The sequence below is a fragment of the Phyllobates terribilis genome, unplaced genomic scaffold, assembly GCF_046119375.1.
Source record: "Phyllobates terribilis strain yellow unplaced genomic scaffold, ASM4611937v1 Scaffold_9__5_contigs__length_417890890, whole genome shotgun sequence".
In the NCBI taxonomy this organism is placed as follows: domain Eukaryota; kingdom Metazoa; phylum Chordata; class Amphibia; order Anura; family Dendrobatidae; genus Phyllobates; species Phyllobates terribilis.
Genome location: NW_027362769.1, coordinates 109,562,519 through 109,583,698, shown reverse-complemented (window position 1 = coordinate 109,583,698; position 21,180 = coordinate 109,562,519). Strand labels below are relative to the sequence as shown.

Below are 21,180 nucleotides of genomic sequence, written 5' to 3'. Positions count from 1 at the left end.
ATTATAAAAAAAATATATATCACACGGTATGTATTATTTTTTATACCTTTCTGTATAGGAAAGTGCAGCATGGTAAAAAATGGTATATAGGAGCACAGGGTAAAGTCTCATAGAGGGACTAAAAATGAAAAAAAAAATCTGTTATTGCAGCTTATTTCCTCTGTTTAACCCCTTAGCTGTCCCAGCTGCTTCGGACTGTTTGATCTAAGGGATTAAATAATCAGGATCAGAGCTAGGTCTGATCCAGGTCAGAGAAAGCTCCAATCTTGACTATTTCAGCAGGATATCAGCTCTATCGAACAACTGACAGTCAGCTAGATGGTGCAGTCACAGTTCTTGTGCCATCCTTGAGATTTAACTGCACTTAGAATTGTGTGAAGTCAATCAAACTGTTGACATACAGTTACATCATTTTGTGGGAGTTAAAGGGGTATTCCCATCTCCAAGATCCTATCCCAATATGTAGTTGACGTAATAATAATAATTTGCAGTAGCTTAGGTATCCGTGGTTACGACCACTAGCAACTAGCTAACTAACTGTCACTATATCAGTGGTCGTAGCCATGGATACCTAAGGTCCTGCAATGCCCTGCACATGAGGAAAGAGACATAACGAATCAGAAAAACTATACTACATTTCTAATTAGAGGTATTTGCTAATATTATTATTACACCTACTACATATTGGGATAGGAGATGGGAATACCCCTATAAGTCCCCAAATAGGCTGCGTCTGTAAAAGGGGATAAGAATATACCCTACTGTGCAAAAGCATTAGGCAGGTGTGGAAAAAAACGCTAAGTAAGAATACTCTAAAAAACAGAATCGTTCATAGTTTATTTTTATTAATAACATTCAATGTGAATGTAAAAAAAAGAGAAATCAAATCAATATTTGGTGTGCTCACCCTTTGCTTTAAAACAGCATCAATGCTTCTAGGTACACTTGCTCAAAGTCAAGGATTTTGTAGGATTATAGTCAGGTGGATGAGTAACCAATTATACCAAATAGGTGATAATGATCATCATTTTCATATGTAGGTTGAAACCCAATCATTACCAGATCAACCTTGCTGGAGGCTTGACACTCGGTGAGGAACAGCCAAACTGCCACATAGGTGAAGTTATGGAAAATAGTTTTATGTCACAGGTCATACAACATGGCAAGACTGAGCATAGCAACAAGACACAAAGTAGTTATACCGCATCAGCAAGGTCTCTCCAAGGCAAAGATTTCAAAGCAAGCTGGTGTTTCAAGATTTACTGTTCAGATTCTTTTGAAGAAGCACCAAGAATTGGACAATGTTGTTGACTATAGACACAGTGGTCGGTCAAGTAAATTTCCTACAGCAGATTAAAGGCACATAATACTTACTTTCCTTTTGAAATAAAGAACACAAAGTCCTGGAAGTGATAATATGGCCCCACAGAGCCCTGATCCCAACATACTCAAGTCTGTCTGGGATTCCATGAAGAGACAGAAGGATTTACACAAACGACATCCACAGAAGATCTGTGGTTAGTTCTCCAAGATGTTTACAACAACCTTCCTACCGAGGTTCTTCAAAAACTATGTGCAAATGTATGTCACGGGTGTATCAGAGGTGACATACAGTCGCCCTGCAGTTGGTTGCAGTAGATCTCTACGTTTGGCATTACAGACATCTTCTTAGAGGCTGGCTGTTTCTAGGACTCAGCGGCTACCTCCTTCTGGCTGATTAGCTCCCTGGCCTGGGTGTATAAATGCCTGGTGTGTCTGAGAGGGAGGTACCGGCGATGTTCATTACTACTTGTGAGACTTAGCAAGAGCAGTACTTCGTCCTCTCTGGAGCTTGAGGCCATGTGCGCATTTGTTTGGAGTCGTTTAAAGCTAAGCAATCCTCCCCTGTTTGTCTACCCTTGTTGTCTAGAGTTTAATGGAGATCGACTAGTGCTCATCTCCTTCCTTCCCTAGCCTTAGCCATATGCCAGGGAAAGTCAGGGCGAGGTACGCGTGCGGCGATTTGTGAAGAGCCAATATAGTTGAGAAAGGGTGACACTAGACCAGACTGGAGGTCTCCACTCCCCCCCTTTCCCTAGTGTCTGGCCTCCCTTTCCCTCTTCCCTCTGTGTTACACTAAGTCTTTCCCACACCTTGCGTGACAATGTACCAGGAAGAATTGATGCTGTTTTGAAAGCACAAGGCGGTCACACCAAATATTGATTTGATTTAGATTTCTTTTTCCTTCATTCACTTTGCATTTGTTAATTAATAAAAAACTATTAACTCTTCTATTTTTTAAAGCTTTCTGACTTTGCAGCATTTTTTTCACACCTGCCTAAAGCTTTTGCACAGTACTATAAATAAATACATTCAAAGGTGTTGTCCTATGTGGACTATGCTCTTTTGTTAGAAGAGTAATTTAACGATAAGCTTATCATAGAGTATGCCACTGCTGGGACTCAGGATCATGTATCTGTAAGGGGCCAATTGATCAAAGCTTTTATGCCAGAAAACGAATGTAAAAGCTTTGAAAGTTGCAACCTTTTTGCGCAGATGTCAAATTGGGGCAAAATTGTGCGAATTTTGGCTTTTACATGCCAGTCTGAAGCAGTTCTGCCAAAATGGGTAGAGCTAGGGATGTCCAATTCACTAAAAATGATGGCCTTTTGTATAGCAGAAATACTATTCCAGTGCCTGACTAGAGTAGCCTTTCTGGATCGACTGTAAAACACAGACGGCTCCTGCACATCTACTATGCGCCACCATAACTGGGATGTACAATTACAGTAGGTTGTATTAAAGGGCTTCTTTAGTTAAAATAAGTTATAATATTACCACATACAAGGAAGAAATACCGCTACACCATGATTGGACTACATATTCCGCCACATACTGACCAAATAATAACACATACAAGGGAAAAATACAGCCACACCGTGACCAGACCACATATTACTACCACATAGTGACCGAATAATACCACATAACAGGACAAATGCTGCCACACCGTGACCAGACCACATATTACCACCACATAGTCACCAAATAATGCCACATACAAGGAACAAATACCGCAAGACCATGACCAGACCACATATTACCACCACATAGCGACCGAACTACAATACTGATCATGAATAAAAACCACAGTACTAACAACACTATGACCAGTGACATTATACAAAGGAGTCTATAGTGTACAATATAGTGTCAGTGTACAGGTAATACAGTGATCACCAGTGACATACAGTACAGGCCAATAGTTTGGATACACCTCATTTAAAGATTTTTCTGTATTTTCATGACTTTGAAAATTGTACATTCACACTGAAGGCATCAAAACTATGAATTAACACATATGGAATTATATACTTAACAAAAAAGTGTGAAACAACTGAAAATATGTCTTATATTCTAGGTTCTTCAAAGTAGCCACCTTTTGCTTTGATGACTGCTTTGCACACTTTTGGCATTCTCTTGATGAGCTTCAAGAGGTAGTCACCGGAAATGGTCTTCCAACAATCTTGAAGGAGTTCCCAGAGATGCTTAGCACTTGGTGGCCATTTTGCCTTCACTCTGCGGTCCAGCTCACCCCAAACCATCTCGATTGGGTTCAGGTCTGGTGACTGTGGAGGCCAGGTCATCTAGCGTAGCACCCCATCACTCTCCTTCTTGGTCAAATAGACCTTACACAGCCTGGAGGTGTGTTTGGGGTCATTGTCCTGTTGAAAAATAAATGATGGTCCAACTAAACGCAAACTGGATGGAATAGCATGCCGCTGCAAGATGCTGTGGTAGCCATGCTGGTTCAGTATGCCTTCAATTTTGAATAAATCTCCAACAGCGTCACCAGCAAAGCACCATCACACCCCCTCCTCCATGCTTCACGGTGGAAACCAGGCATGTAGAGTCCATCCGTTCACCTTTTCTGCATCGCACAAAGACACGGTGGTTGGAACCAAAGATCTCAAATTTGGACTCATCAGACCAAAGCACAGATTTCCACTGGTCTAATGTCCATTCCTTGTGTTCTTTAGCCCAAACAAGTCTCTTCTGCTTGTTGCCTGTCCTTAGCAGTGGTTTCCTAGCAGCTATTTTACTATGAAGGCCTGATGCACAAAGTCTCCTCCTAACAGTTGTTGTAAAGATGTGTCTGCTGCTAGACCTCTGTGTGGCATTGTCCTGGTCTCTAATCTGAGCTGCTGTTAACCTGCATTTCTGAGGCTGGTGACTCGGATAAACTTATCCTCAGAAGCAGAGGTGACTCTTGGTCTTCCTTTCCTGGGGCGGTCCTCATGTGAGCCAGTTTCTTTGTAGTGCTTGATGGTTTTTGCAACTGCACTTGGGGACACATTCAAAGTTTGCCCAATTTTTCACACTGACTGACCTTCATTTCTTAAAGTAATGATGGTCACTCGTTTTTCCTTACTTAGCTGCTTTTTTCTTGTCATTATACAAATTCTAACAGTCTATTCAGTAGGACTATCAGCTGTGTATCCACCAGACTTCTGCACAACACAACTGATGGTCCCAACCCGATTTATAAGGCAAGAAATCCCACTTATTAAACCTGACAGGGCACACCTGTGAAGTGAAAACCATTTTCGGTGACTACCTCTTGAAGCTCATCAAGAGAATGCCAAGAGTGTGCAAAGCAGTCATCAAAGCAAAAGGTGGCTACTTTGAAGAACCTAGAATGTAAGACCTATTTTCAGTTGTTTCACACTTTTTTGTTAAGTATATAATTCCACATGTGTTAATTCATAGTTTTGATGCCTTCAGTGTGAATGTACAATTTTCAAAGTCATGAAAATACAGAAAAATCTTTAAATGAGAAGGTGTGTCCAAACTTTTGGTCTGTACTGTACACAGGAGCCCTGTATATAGTGTCAGTGTACAGGTAATACAGGGATCACCAGTGAGATTATACACAGGAGCTCTGTATATAGTGTCAGTGTACAGTTAATACAGTGACCACCAGTGACCTTATACACAGGAGCTCTGTATATGTGGTACAGGTATTACAGTGATCACCAGTGACATTATTCACAGGAGCTTTATATATAGTGTATAGTGTACAGGTAATACAGTGATCACCAGTGACATTATGCACAGGAGCTCTATATAGTATATAGTGTACAGGTAATACAGTGATCACCAGTGACATTATACACGGGAGCTCTGTATATAGTGTACAGGTAATACAGTGATCACCAGTGACATTATACACGGGAGCTCTGTATATAGTGTACAGGTAATACAGTGATCACCAGTGACATTATACACAGGAGCTCTGTATATAGTGTAAAGTATGCGTGCACATGTGATACAGTGACTCATCAGTGACGTCCCTAGGTGAAGTCCTTCATCTTCACTTTTCTTCTTCGTTTGGCACAGACTGCCATCACTTCTTCCTGCCGGGACTTGTCTCTGCAGAAAATAACAGTCATTTATAGCTGATCTCTTCTAGAGCACATTCTCCTTTTTTTCCCCGACTTCTACACTATGCCAGATGAAGAAAAAAAGCGACATAGTGCCGCCCTGCACAGTAACAGGACCCACCCTTTTGTCCCCCCCATGGAAAACCGTCTCTAAAAAAGTAAATTATATTACAGCAGTAATAATGTGCCTACCCTCTTGCCACCATAAACTAATAATGTATGTTCCTCATTCTGGCCCCCATACAGTAATTAAAGGGAACCTGTCAGGTCCCCCATGTCCTCCAACCCGACAGCATTCACTTATTTATGAGTAAACGCCCTGCCTAACCAACCCTGTATAATATTTTTCTGTAAAAATTAGGTTTAAAAAAAGCATTTATTGGCCCCGTTTCCTATAATAATGAGGACTTTGACTAGTCGATGGGGCGTTGGTTGTCCAAGACTAGTCAGCCCTCTTTCTTTGTTATCACGCCCTTGTGGGTGTGATAACAATTTGTAGGAGCGAGCCTCATCACCAGCCTCTGGAAATCTTGCGCACACCCGCCGCATATTTCTGCAGCCTGATTTCACCTCTGCAGATGGGTGTACGCTTCCCGGCTTCAGAGGCGCACTGCGCATGACCGGAAGCCATCTTCTGAACTTCTGATCATGCGCAGTGCGCCTCTGAACCCCGTGATAACATGGAAAGAGGGCTGACTAGTCTGGGGCAACGCCCCATCGACTAGTCAAAGCCCTCATTAGCATAGGAAACTTACAATATAAATGCTTCTTTTAAACCTCATTTTTACAGAAAAACGTTATAGAGGGCTAGTTAGCCAGGGAATTTACTCATAAATAAGTGAATGCTGCTGGGTTGGAGGACATGGGGGAAATGACAGGTTCACTTTAAGTCCCTCATCCTGGCTCCCTTTCTTTAATAATGTTCCCCATCCTGGCCTCCTGTCACTTGGCCCTGGCTGTGCCCCCTAGGTCCCTTGCACCTATGATAGGGGGCACAGCCAGGACCGAGAGACATAGGGGCCAGGTGACCTAGGGGGCATGGCCAGGAAACTTAGGGGCCAGGGGACCTAGGGACATAGCCAGGGGACCTAGAGGCCAGAGGACCTAGGGGGCAGGGGACCTAGGGGACACAGCTGGCAGTCTTAGCCAGGGGTCTAGCCAGGGCCAGGGGGCCTAGCCAAGGTCAGGGGGCCCTAGCCAGGGTGAGGAGGCATAGCCAGCATGAGGGGGCCCTAGCCAGGGTCAGGGGCATAACCAGGGTCAGGGGGATCTAGCCAGGCTGAGGGGACCTTAGCCAGGCTCAGGGGCCTAGCCAGGGTAAGGGGGCATAGCCAGGGTAAAGGGGCATAGCCAGGGTCAGGGGGCCTAGCCAGGGCCAGGGGGCCTAGGTCCCTTGGCCGTGGCTGTGCCGTCTATGTCCCTTGGCCTGGCCCCAGCATCATGCCGTATCCACAGTGACAGAAGAAAAAAAAAAAGATCCTTGTTACCTGCCTGCGTTCCCAGAGCCGCGCCGTGTCTTCTTCTTAGAGATCAGGTGTGCTCATGTTAAAATGGCCACTAACCTAGCAGAGTGCCTGACGTGAGTGCACCCGTCACAGGCGCCGCATGACAGTGACGTCATACGCCGGTGACGTCACTGTCATGCACCGCCTGCGACAGGCACACACAAGTCAGCTGTCGGTCTCTACTAGGTTGGCGGTCTATTGCGAGGGCGATAGGGCAATACATTTTAACTGAATGTACGTCTTTGGACGCACATTCACTTGAAACAGCGGGCCCCCTCTGCGTTCTGCTTGGGGGCCCGCCAAGGCCCCGGGGCCCACCGGAGAATTCTAAAGGGGTTATCCGATGTGTGACAGGGGCTCTGATAGGCGTGGTTTGTGACGTGCTTCCGGTGTGTGCACGTTAAATGCTGCTGTCAGAGATTGACAGCAGTATTTAACATGTTAGCAGCTGCGGGTGGATCGCTATTTCACCCACGGCTGTTAGGGGCACGTAACAGATGACCAAATCAGCTGTCATGTGCTTGAAAAGGTGCGGGCTCAGCGCCAGAGCCCGCACCATAAAGGGGTTAATGAAGCTGCACCTAAATGTCAAGTTGAAATCAATGGGTTGTTCAAGTAATATAATAATATGTTGTACCTTCTGGCTGTCACTGAGCTGCACACATGGTCACTTACAGACACACACACATGCACTTAAAGTTCAGGCTGTAACTTTTTTCCCAGCCATCTTGACCACCGATCTGTGTCCCTCTCCTGTGCAATTCAAGTACATGGGAGATGGATATTACATTGTCACCACAGAAGAAGTTATTAAAAGAGAATCTTAACTCCCCGCTCAAAAAAAAAAAAAAAAACAGTTTGCTCAATAATGGTCAAGCACTTTAAATACAAAATAATTCTATTTATTTAGATATTATATCTATTATAGACAACAAAATACTCTTACTAATAACATACTTGGTGGACATTTTCAGGTTACGTTAAAGTTTACTATGACAGTGGAGTGACGGTCTAGTAAGAGAAAGATTAATGTTGTACTTCCTCCTTCGGGGCAGTTTCTTACACCACACCCTCTCTGTACATAGTACACTCCATTCCAGGTAAGGTTGGAAGGACTTTGTTCAGCACATAACTGATATATAATCACAGTTTTCAGGCCTGCAGAATACTGTATATTTGGATCTGACCAGAAGAAATATTGATGTAATCAAACACAAGTCTCTCTTCACAACACGTTAGCGGCATCTGTTTGATCTGTATCTCAGGAAATACGTCTGACGTAATCCTCCAACAGATGCATTAAATATTTAGTATTAAATGGTACGTGGCCGCATTTATCATCCTAAGGCTACTGTAAACTGCCAAATATATTTTTTCTCCAGTGCTCAACCATACAGAAAAGTAAAACATGCTGCCGTTTGGTACAGTAGAAATTAAAATTATTTAATCCACATTGCAAATTTAGTTTATTGATAAAATATGCAAACTTTCGGCTGTTTGCAGTAAACCAATAACAATTTTAATAGCTCAACATAACCAATATAACGAGTGGTTTCTTTAAAACAAATTGCCACTTTTAATGATTTTTGCAATTTCAGATTTATTTTAGATTTAAAGGGAACCGGTCACCAAGTTTTCCCAATATAAACTATGGCCAGCACATTTATTGCTTCTTTTACAGCTTTCTAGCAAGCTGTATATAAATCCCATATGTCCACTGCATAGCCCAAAAAGTATCTTTTATTATCCCCCATACGGCCCGGTCTGATGGGTGTTACTGGTCTGGCTTCAGTGCCTCTTCTCTCCCCGCAACGGACGTCCTCCTTCTTGCTTCATGTGGATGACAAGTCCTATGTCATCCACACAGTGTCCCCAGTCATACTTCTCTATGCCTTGCCGAGGGCAGAGAAAGATACTGTAATGCACAGATGAGTTACTATTAGTGTTGAGCCACCCCCGTAGTGTTCGGGTTCGGTTCGGTTCATCGAACACCGGGATGTTCGTGGAACTGTTCGCCGAACACCTTAGAACACTGTCGAACACCGTCAAACACCGTTAAAACCAATAACAGGCAAACAAAAACACATAGAAAACACCTTCAAAGGTGTCCAAAAGCTGACAAACTGCTCAGAAGACATTCTCTTTTAAAAAGCCGGCCGGCAATTCAGCATCGGTACCCGACAATTTAGAACAGAAAGAATAGAGCATCACACATAGATTAGATAGATAGAAACATGTCAGTCACATATATAAGAAGTACAGTGACAGTGTTGGTTACTGTACTTGTCATTTAGTGTTAAAATAAAGGATTTATTAAAAAAAAAATTGGCGTGGGGTTCCTGTCACGCTGTCTCCGTATACTGGAGGTAGGGGGCCTAAGCTGACCCTAAGCTGGGGCCCTGACTAATCCCTCAACCTGGAGGTACTGTTAAAGGTACAGAGGTCCAGGCCGCCAGCGTAACCCCTACCTCCTGAAGATCCCTGCACCACAGTAATCTAGTCCTGAGAAGGACCCCGATCACAACCAAAGGGAACAAGACATAATATGCCCAAACACAATACTTAGACGAACGAGACAGTACAAGGGACAAACCAAAACCACCTTGCATACAAACAACTACTCAACTACAACAGAGGGAAAACCAACGGGAAAGGAGATAAATGATAAAGCGAGGAAAGGGAAAAACACTTCCAAATACACTTATCTCAGCAACTCCAAACACCACGATCCGCTCTGTCAGTCTGAATGAAAAGCTTTCACCGACACCTCCCAAACAGACCAGCAGGTAAATGAAGGAGTCTCACTACAGAAGTATTGATTGCAGCTGGGCGAGGCTGGACCTCATCTAGCCCAGAGAGAGAGAGAATTAACTCCCTCACTGCCGAGAGACACAAAGCACCAACAAGTCAGCTGCGAGAAGTCAGGCTGTGTACTCGTGACGATCTTCGTGGCAACACACCCGTGACAGTACCCCCCCTTCTACGAGGGGCCTCCGGACCCTCAGGGCCAGGTTTATCCGGGTGAGTCGTGTGGAAGGCCCGAACTAATCGGTCTGCGTTAATATCCGACGCAGGAACCCACATCCTCTCCTCAGGACCATACCCCTTCCAATGAACCAGGTACTGAAGGGACCGGCGATTAAAGCGTGAATCAATGACCCTCGATACCTGGAACTCCAAGTTACCATTGACAACCACTGGAGGGGGAGGTAAAGGTGACGGTACCACCGGCGCCACATACCTCTTAAGCAATGATCTGTGAAACACGTTGTGAATTTTAAACGTAGGGGGAAGATCAAGACGGAATGCCACCGGATTAATAATAGAACTGATTCTGTACGGCCCGATGAACCTGGGACCCAATTTCCAGGAGGGAACCTTAAGTTTAATATTCCTGGTAGACAACCATACCCGATCGTTCACACTTAGGTCCGGACCAGACACTCTCCTCCTATCAGCCATACGTTTGTATCGGTTCCCCATAGTATTCAGATTCTTCAGCACCCCTCTCCATACTGAAGCGAGTGATGAGGAAAATCGTTCCTCCTCAGGAACCCCCGAAGAGCCCCCCCTACTGAAAGTACAAAACTGGGGGTGAAAACCATATGCCCCAAAAAACGGGGACTTACCAGTGGACTCGCTCCGCCTATTATTAAGAGCAAACTCTGCCAGAGGTAAGAAAGAAGCCCAGTCCTCCTGGTTCTCTGACACAAAACACCGGAGATATGTCTCCAAGCTCTGGTTCATACGTTCCGTCTGACCATTGGTCTGAGGATGAAAAGCCGAAGAGAATGACAACTGCATCCCCCGCCGTGCACAAAACGCCTTCCAGAACTTAGACACAAACTGAGACCCCCGATCAGACACCACCTCGGAGGGTACCCCGTGAAGCCTCACAATCTCCCCAATGAACACTTGCGCAAGAGTTTTAGCATTAGGGAGAGCCGGAAGAGCGATAAAATGTGCCATCTTGCTGAACCTGTCCACTACAACGAGTATGACCGTTTTACCCGAAGACGGAGGGAGGTCCGTAATAAAGTCCATAGACAGATGAGTCCAAGGACGCTCCGGGATCTCCAAAGGTAAGAGGGCCCCAGACGGACGGGTATGTGAGGTCTTAGAGCGCGCACAAACCCCACAGGACGCGACAAAAGTTACCACCTCCTTATGTAAGTTAGGCCACCAAAACCGACGCGAGAGGAGATCCACAGTTGCTTTACTCCCCGGGTGTCCTGCAAAAACAGAGTTATGGTGTGCCTCGATCACCTTTTGTCGCAACTGATCTGGAACAAACAGTCTCCCTGGAGGTCCAACAGGGGCGTCCCCCTGAGCCTCCAATACCTCCTCCTCCAGCTCAGAGCATACTGCCGAAACCACCACCCCCTCCTGAAGGATAGGAATCGGGTCGTCCGTATTCCCGGCCCCCGGGAAACTACGAGATAAGGCATCCGCCTTTACATTTTTTGACCCAGGACGATATGTAACGACAAAATTAAACCTGGTAAAAAACAATGACCACCTAGCTTGTCTGGGATTCAGACGTTTCGCGGACTCCAGATATAGCAGGTTCTTGTGATCGGTGATGACGGTGACCGGATGAACTGCCCCCTCCAAAAAATGGCGCCACTCCTCAAAAGCTAACTTAATGGCCAAGAGTTCCCTATTGCCGACATCGTAATTCCTCTCAGCGGACGACAATTTTTTAGAGAAAAAGGCGCACGGATGCCACTTACCAGGGGACGAACCCTGTGACAATACTGCTCCCACCCCTACCTCGGAAGCATCTACCTCTACAATGAATGGCTGAGACGCATCAGGTTGAATGAGTATGGGCGCCGAGGCAAAACATTTTTTCAAAGAGGAGAATGCTTGACAAGCCTTGTCAGACCACTTAGAAAAATCCGTCCCCTTTTTAGTCATGTCTGTGAGAGGCTTAACCATGGACGAGAAATTACGAATGAACTTCCGGTAATAATTAGCAAACCCCAGGAAACGTTGTAGTGCCTTAAGGTTCTCTGGCCGATCCCACTCAAGAACTGCCCGCACTTTCCCAGGGTCCATACGAAAACCGGACGCTGAAACCAGGAAGCCTAAAAACTGGAGTTCCTGTACGGCGAACACACACTTTTCCCACTTGGCATACAGTTTATTATCCCGCAAGATCTGTAACACCTGCCTAACGTGCTCCTGATGAGACACCAGATCCGGCGAGTAAATTAAGATATCATCCAGATATATGACAACAAACTGTCCCACCAGGCGGCGAAAGATGTCATTAACAAAGTGTTGAAACACCGCCGGGGCATTAGTCAGACCGAATGGCATGACAAGGTTCTCATAATGCCCCTCCGGAGTGTTAAACGCCGTCTTCCACTCATCCCCCTCTTTCATCCTAATCAGATTGTACGCCCCCCTGAGATCCAACTTAGAGAACCATTTGGCGCCCACGATCTGATTAAAGAGATCGGGAATAAGTGGGAGCGGATACGGATCTCGGACCGTAATCCGATTAAGTTCACGGAAATCCAGGCAAGGGCGTAGGCCTCCATCTTTCTTCTTAACAAAGAAGAACCCCGCAGCCACCGGTGAAGATGAAGGTCTAATATGCCCCTTAGCCAGACTTTCTGAGATATAATCCTTCATGGCCTGCCTCTCAGGACCAGAAAGGTTATACAACCTAGCTTTAGGTAACTTGGCCTCAGGGAGCAGTTTTACAGAACAGTCATACACGCGATGAGGAGGTAGTTCCTGACACCCTTTCTCCGAGAATACATCCTCAAAGTCCGCCAGAAATGGAGGTAAGACCCAAGGAGTAACCGCACCAATGACCGTGTTCATGCAGTTTTTATTACAGAATTTACTCCATTGGCTTATCTCCCTGGTTTGCCAATTAATAACCGGGTTATGCTTAGCTAACCAAGGAAGGCCCAACACAATAGGAGTGGGAAGTCCCTCCAACACATAGCAAGACAACAGTTCTTTATGTATTGCCCCCACTTGAAGTTTTACGTCATGCACAGCTTGCAAAAAACTTCCCTGACCGAGAGGCCTGGCATCGATCGAGAATATGGGGATGGGTTTAGCCAACTCACTCAACCGCATACCTTGGACCCGGGCAAACCGAGCATCAACCAGATTAGCCCCGGCCCCACTATCCAGAAGAACAGATATCCTCTCAGTTCTCGTACCCACCACCACCTCCGCCGGTACGAGAAACTGAGACGAACCTAGGGACGAAATACCTACTCCCAGATTGCCGTCCACCACACAACCTGGGATTAACAGTTTTCCGACGACTCTTCACTCTGCAAGGGGCGGGATGGACACCCCCCAATAAAATGTCCCTTTCTCCCGCAGAAGAAACACCTTCCTGCCTTATGGCGTACCACCGGTCCCCTCCCCCGAAATGATGTCCCTCCTAATTGCATAGGCTCCTCTGGACTGACCAGGGGAACCACCATATGAGGGGACCTTGTAGGAGGTGGAGTCATCACAGGGGGTAGAATTATCCCGCACCTCTCCCGAAGCCGTCTGTCCACGCGAATAGCAAGGGCCATAGCGGCTTCCAGTGACACGGGAGAGTCATACTGTGCCAACACATCCTATAATTTGTCGGATAAACCATGACAAAACTGGCTCCTAAGAGCCGGGTCATTCCACTGGGTGTCCGTGGCCCACCTACGGAACTCCGAACAGAATTCCTCCGCCGGACGATCTCCCTGCTGGATCCTACGTAACTTAGACTCAGCAAGGGAGATCCGATCTGGGTCATCATATACGAGTCCCAGAGCAGCGAAAAACCTATCCACTGACTGGAGAGCCGGGGAACCCGGGGGAAGAGAGAACGCCCAGGATTGTGGGTCCCCTTGTAGGAGCGAGATGACAATTCCCACCCTTTGTTCTTCACTCCCCGATGACCGAGGCCGCAGCCGAAAGTACAATTTGCATGCCTCCCGGAAAACAAAAAACTTGTCCCGCCCCCCAGTGAACCTATCAGGGAGAGCTACTTTAGGTTCTGGTCCGGCTTGCTCCTGAGGATGCCGAACCTTGGACCTAACGTCCGCCAGCTCCATGGACAAACTCTGCAATTGCCGAGCTAGACCGGCTACTGGATCCATGGTAGCTGGAGAAAAACTAAGTTTGGTCGGTGAAAATGTCACGCTGTCTCCGTATACTGGAGGTAGGGGGCCTAAGCTGACCCTAAGCTGGGGCCCTGACTAATCCCTCAACCTGGAGGTACTGTTAAAGGTACAGAGGTCCAGGCCGCCAGCGTAACCCCTACCTCCTGAAGATCCCTGCACCACAGTAATCTAGTCCTGAGAAGGACCCCGATCACAACCAAAGGGAACAAGACATAATATGCCCAAACACAATACTTAGACGAACGAGACAGTACAAGGGACAAACCAAAACCACCTTGCATACAAACAACTACTCAACTACAACAGAGGGAAAACCAACGGGAAAGGAGATAAATGATAAAGCGAGGAAAGGGAAAAACACTTCCAAATACACTTATCTCAGCAACTCCAAACACCACGATCCGCTCTGTCAGTCTGAATGAAAAGCTTTCACCGACACCTCCCAAACAGACCAGCAGGTAAATGAAGGAGTCTCACTACAGAAGTATTGATTGCAGCTGGGCGAGGCTGGACCTCATCTAGCCCAGAGAGAGAGAGAATTAACTCCCTCACTGCCGAGAGACACAAAGCACCAACAAGTCAGCTGCGAGAAGTCAGGCTGTGTACTCGTGACGATCTTCGTGGCAACACACCCGTGACAGTTCCCCGTAGTTTTAGTCTCTAGCGGAGGTTAAGCAGACGGCTGGGGCAGATGTTTGAAGCCTGGGAAGGGGGTAATACCCACGGAGCTTCCCAGGCTACTAATATGAGCCCCCAGCTGAATACCTAGCCTTTACTAGCTATTAAAATGGGGGACCCCAAAAAAAATGACGTGGGGTCCCACTTATTTTAATAGCTAGCAAAGGCTAGGCAGAGAGCTGGGGGCTGATATTAATAGCCCAGGAAGGGTGCCATGAATATTGGCCCCCTCCCAGGCTAGAAACACCAGCCCTCAGCCGCCCCAGAAATGGCACATCCATAGGATGCGCCAATTCTGGCACTTAGCCTCGCTCTTCCCACTGCCCTGTAGCGGTGGCAGTGGGGTAATAGGGCTGGGGTTGATGTCAGCTTATAATGCCAGCTGACATCAAGCCCAGGTTAGTAATGGAGAGGCGTCTATAAGACACCCCCATTACTAACCCCATAGTCAAAGTTAAAAAAACACAAACACCCAGAATAAAGTCATTTAATTGAAATAAACACACAATTCTTTAATGTTCTAAATTAAACCATACTTACCATCACGCCTATTCCAGCTGAAGCCAATGATCTCCTGCAATAAAAGTAAAATAATAAACCAACCTCATCCTTACCTTTCCATGGTTCCCAGGACAGCTTCACCTCTGCTACATTGACATGACAGGCTGGATCGCAGCAGAAATTGCCATCCAGGTTGCCATGCTGCAGACACTGAGAAGCGCAGGCATGCTTGCGCTCCTCAGTGTCTCGCTGTGACAGCATCCAGATGAGCCGAGTTCATGTCCAATGAACTCAGCTCACCTCATGCACGTCACTGACAGCGTGGGAGAATTCTCCTGCGCTTGCGGTGAGCGTGAGAGAATTCAGCTCAAATTTCAGATTGGCGAACAGTTCTAGTCGAACACCGCTCATCTCTAGTTACTATGGTAGCTGTAAGCCTCCTGAAGGTCCCCAGCTGCTATCTTGGTACTCCTTGTAGCTCAGCCAGAGCTGAGCTACACAGGAGACTGTATTTTATACTATTATGACAGAGTCACTGGTGATATATGTAACATAGTAACATAGTTTTTTTGGTTGAAGGAAGACTAAGTCAATCTAGTTCAACCCATAGCCTAACATGTTGATCCAGAGGAAGGCAAAAACAAAAACATGTGGCAAACACTAAGCTCCACATTGGGGAAAAAAATTCCTTCCTGACTCCATACGACAATCAGACTAGTTCCCTGGATCAACGCCCTATCAAGGAATCTAGTATATATAACCTATAATATTATACTTTTCAAAAAAGGCATCCAGGCCCTTCTTAAATTTTAGCAGTGAATCACTCATTACACCATCATGCGGCAGAGAGTTCCATAGTCTCACTGCTCTTACAGTAAAGAATCCCCGTCTGTGATTATGATTAAACCTTCTTTCCTCCAGACATAGAAGATGCCCCCCTGTCCCCGTCTCTGGCCTCAGAGTAAAAAGATCAGTAGAAAGGTCTTTGTACTGTCCCCTCATATACTTGTACATAGTAATAAGATCACCCCTAAGTCTTCATTTTTCCAAACTAAATAACCCCAAGTGTAATAACCTGTCTTGGTATTGCAGACCCCCCAGTCCTCTAATAACCTTGGTCGCTCTTCTCTGCACCCTCTCTAGTTCAGCTATGTCTTTCTTATACACCGGAGACCAGAACTGTACACAGTATTCTAAGTGTAGTCGCACTAGTGACTTGTATAGAGGTAAAATTATATTCTCCTCATGAGCATCTATGCCTCTTTTAATGCATCCCATTATTTTATTTGCCTTTGCAGCAGCTGCCTGACACTGGCCACCAAACGTGAGCTTGTCTTCCACCAATACACCCAGGTCTTTTTCAGTTACAGTTTTGCCCAGTGTTTTACAATTAAGCATATAATTATACATTTTATTTCCTCTACCCAAGTGCATTACCTTACATTTATCCCCATTAAAGCTCATTTGCCATTTATCAGCCCAAGCTTCTAGTTTACATAGATCCTCCTGTAATATAAAATTGTCCTCCTCTGTATTGATTACCCTGCAGAGTTTAGTGTCATCTGCAAATATTGAAATACTACTCTCTATGCCCCCTACAAGGTCATTAATAAATATGTTAAAAAGAAGTGGGCCCAATACTGACCCCTGTGGTACCCCACTGTTAACTGTGACCCAGTCTGAGTGTTTTCCATTTATAACCACCCTTTGTTTCCTATCACTGAGCCAGTTCTTAACCTACTTACATATATTTTCCCCTATCCCCATTGTTCTCATTTTATGTATCAACCTTTTGTGTGGAACCATATCAAAAGCTTTTGAAAAGTCCATATACACAACATCCACTGCATTTCCTTGGTCCAGTCCGGAACTTGTCTCCTCATAAAAGCTGATCAGATTAGTTTGACAGGAACGGTCCCTCGTAAACCCATGTTGATATTGGGTCATGAGGTACTTCTTCTTCAGATACTCTAGTATAGCATCTCTTAGGAAACCCTCCAGGATTTTACCCACAGTAGAGGTTAAGCTTACCGGCCTATAATTTCCAAGTTCGGTTTTGTCCCCTTTTTGAATATTGGCACCACATTTGCTATACGCCAGTCCTGTGGTACAGACCCTGTTATTATGGAATCTTTAAAGATTAAAAATAATGGTCTATCTATGACGTTACTTAATTCCTGCAGTACTCGCGGGTGTATCCCATCCGGGCCCGGGGATTTGTCAACTTTAGTGATTTTTAGACGCCGCCGTACTTTCTGCTGGGTAAAACAAGTGACATTTAATGTAGAATTTTTGTTATCACTGATCATGTTTTCTGTCATGCGATTTTCTTGTGTAAATACTGTTGAAAAAAAATCATTTAGCATATTGGCTTTTTCCTCATCCTCATCCACCATTTCACCCAGACTATTTTTAAGGGGGCCAACGCTATCATTTTTTAGTTTCTTACAATTTATGTAGTTAAAGAATATTTTGGGATTATTTTTACTTTCTCTGGCAATGAGTCTCTCTGTCTCAATCTTTGCTGCCTTGATTTGGTTTTTACAGAATTCATTTAATTTTCTGTATTTATTTAATGCTCATCACTACCTACTTGTTTTAGTTCTCTAAATGCTTTCTTTTTGTCACTTATTGCGCCCCTTACAGCTCTATTTAGCCATAGTGGTTTCCTCCTATTTCTAGCATGCTTATTCCCATAGGGTATATATTGTGCACAGGTCCTATTCAGGATGTTAATAAATGTCTCCCATTTGCTTTGTGTCGCTTTAGGTCTCAGGATATCGTCCCAGTTTATTGCACTAAGATCATCTCTCAACCGTTGGAAATTTGACTTCCTGAAGTTTAGTGTCCTTGTAACCCCTCTACTACACATCTTATTAAAGGATACATGAAAGCTTATTATTTTGTGATCACTATTACCCAAGTGACCCCCAACTCGTATATTTGATATGCGGTCTGGCCTGTTGGTTAATATTAGGTCTAGCAGTGCCCTCCTTCTTGTTGGGTCCTGAATCAGTTGTGAAAGGTAATTGTCTCTTATAGTTGTCAAAAACCTATTCCCTTTGCTGGAACTACAGGTTTCTGTTCCCCAATGTATTTCAGGGTAGTTGAAGTCCCCCATAATGACTTCTCCTTGAGTCACTGCTTCATCTATTTGCTTTATGAGGATATTATCCGCTGCTTCCATTATTTTTCGAGACTTATAACAAACCCCTATCAGTAATTTATTATTTTTTCCCCCTCCCCTTATCTCCACCAACAGGGACTCTACATTTTCATTAGATTCACATATATTCTCACACAAGATGGGTTTTAAGGATGATTTTACATATAAACACACACCCCCCCTCGCTTGTTTGCACGGTCATTTCTGAACAAACTATAGCCCTGTAAATTAACTGCCCAATCATGGCTCTCGTCCAGCCATGTCTCAGATATCCCCACCATGTGAGGGGAGATATGTTTCATTGCGGCTACTAGCTTCAGTGAACTGAACCTGCAAGTTTTCTTCAGCATGTTATGTGTTGGGGGTTAAACCACTATTTTAAAAGGGAGTTGTTTTTTTTCGAATGACCATTGTGAAGGGTGGGAGGTCATTCACCATATCTCCACCTCAAGGGTGTGGCTGGAGGAGTTAAATCTCTAGCATTGAGGGTTTTTTTCAGTTTTGAGTTTGGAGAAGGAAGTCTCCAGACTGTGTGGAACTTCCGCTCAGAAGGAGCTGAAGTGTGCTGCAACTTAAGCAGGCGAATCCTGCATACTATGTGCTATCGTTTATATTTTATTTTACCATTATGCCAGCAAGGCCATGTTTATTTTGTGGAACCTGCAGTGCTTTATGCCGTTTTAAATAAGCCTGCAGACAAAAACGTTCCTATGTTTGCTTCTGGAAGCAGCCGAGTGAGTTGTCTTACCACACTATATACTGCAATACTATGCTATTGAAGTTTATAGTATAAGCAACTGGACGATTACATGTTAAAGTCCGCTAAGGGGACTACAAAAATAAAGTAAAAAAAAATGGCTGGTATATCCACATATAAAGTAAAGTTAATTAATCCATACAGTAAACTCAGTAAAGAGAAGAATAAACTCGAAACATCAGAAATGTGGTTTTTCAGTCATTACACCATCTTAAAAAATTAAAAAGTGATCAAAACATCATATGGATCCCAAAATGGTATCAGTGAAAACGTCAGCTCGCCATGCAGAAAAAACAAGCCCTCACACAGCTCCATCCATGGAAAAAATAAACACAATATGAGTCTTGGAAAACATAAATCAAAAATAGTTTTTTTTACAAACTTCTACATTTTTTGTTGCCACATAAATAAAAAATAAAAACTATGCAACTTTGGTATCGCCATATTCACACTGACCTGGAGTATCATGTTGACCGGTAATTTTTACCATACAATGAATGCCGTAAAAACAATGATAGAATTCCAGATTTTTCACTATTTTGTTATCATTGTTATTATTATTTCTTTTTGGAGCACCATTGATTCTATGGTGCTGTACATGAGAAGGGATAACATACAATAAACAAATAGAAATGACAATGAGCAACCTAACAGTGACAGACTGGTACAGAGGGGAAAGGACCCTGCCCTTGTGGGCTTACAATCTACTGGATAATGGGGAAGGAAATAGGTTCCGGAGACTCAGCCGCTCCAGTGTTGGTGAGGTGGCAGCTTTGGTGGTCATTGCAGGCTGTAAGCTGTTCTGAAGAGATGGGTTTTCAAATTTCTAAATTTAGAGGATGTGTTGAGGCACAGAATTTTAGAGGATGGGGGATACTCGGGAGAAGTCTTGCAGGCGATTGGGTGAGGAAGGTACGAGTGTGGTGTAGAGAAGCAGGTCTTGGGAGGACCGGAGATTATGTGGTGGGAGATGTTGGAAGATTAGTTGAGAGATATACGGAGGAGACATTATGTACAGCTTTGTAGGTCAGGGTTAGTAGCTTGAAGTGGATATGTTGGGGAATTGGGAGACAATGAAGGGATTTGCAGAGGGGAGAAGGGGAGGAATAGCGAGGAGAGAGGTGGATTAATTGGGCAGAAGAGTTAAGGTAAGGACAGACTGGAGAGGGGCGGGAGCGTTAGCAGTAAGGCCACAGAGGAGGATATTGCAGTAGTCGAGGCGGGAGGTGATGGGGCTTGCACTAGTATTTTAGTAGATTGAGGAAGGGACAGATTCTGGAAATATTTTTCAATTGAAGGTGGCAGGAGGTGATGAGGGCTTGGATGTGTGATTTGAAGGACAAGGGGCAGAGTTGAGGGTTACTCTGAGGCAGCGGACTTCAGGTTCAGGGGGAACCGTGATGTCATTTATTGTGATAGATAAATATTTCAGCTAACTTGGAATTTTTTTTCACATTTTTAATGCATTTTTTGATAAAATAAATGGTATCATACAAAACTACAACTCGCCAAAAAAACAAGCCCTCATATGGCTATTTCAATGGAAAAATAAAAGTTATGGCTCTTGGAAGGAGAAGAGAAAAAAAACAGTGCAAAAAACAAAAATTTGCTTTGCCCTCAAGGGGTTAAAGAGGACTTGTCAGCATGTTAAAAGTGGGCACTCTTTCCTTATTTTACTCTCAACGCTCCTCTGAGTATTCAGGGTTTTTTTTATTCCACCATACAGCTCCAGAGGGCCTTTTTACTTCTTGCTAGTTTTTATGGTCTTAACCAAGGGTGGTGTTGCTTACAGTGTAGTAATACAGAGCAGACTAAATACTTGCTCCCAGTAAATCCCGGGAGCCCCTCCCCATTATAAAGACCATAAAAATTATCATCAGTATTGTGATTACACAACTTACCTGCCAATAGCTGGAAATTCAATGTGCAGGCATATTAGTGAGGGCTCACTGGCACTTTGTAAGTGGAGCAGTTTCAATAAGACGATAATGTAATTCCATATCATAAC

General features: G+C 44.6%; 1 long non-coding RNA gene across 1 annotated transcript in view; it reads left to right on the top strand.

Moving 5' to 3' along the window:
• Nucleotides 1–18,136, top strand: part of LOC141161706 (uncharacterized) — a 44,473-nt gene extending 26,337 nt beyond the window's left edge. Inside the window, exon 3 of the long non-coding RNA XR_012250676.1 lies at nucleotides 18,019–18,136. This is a non-coding gene — a long non-coding RNA (uncharacterized lncRNA). The remainder of the gene's footprint in view (nucleotides 1–18,018) is intronic.
• Nucleotides 18,137–21,180: the final 3,044 nt, after the last annotated feature.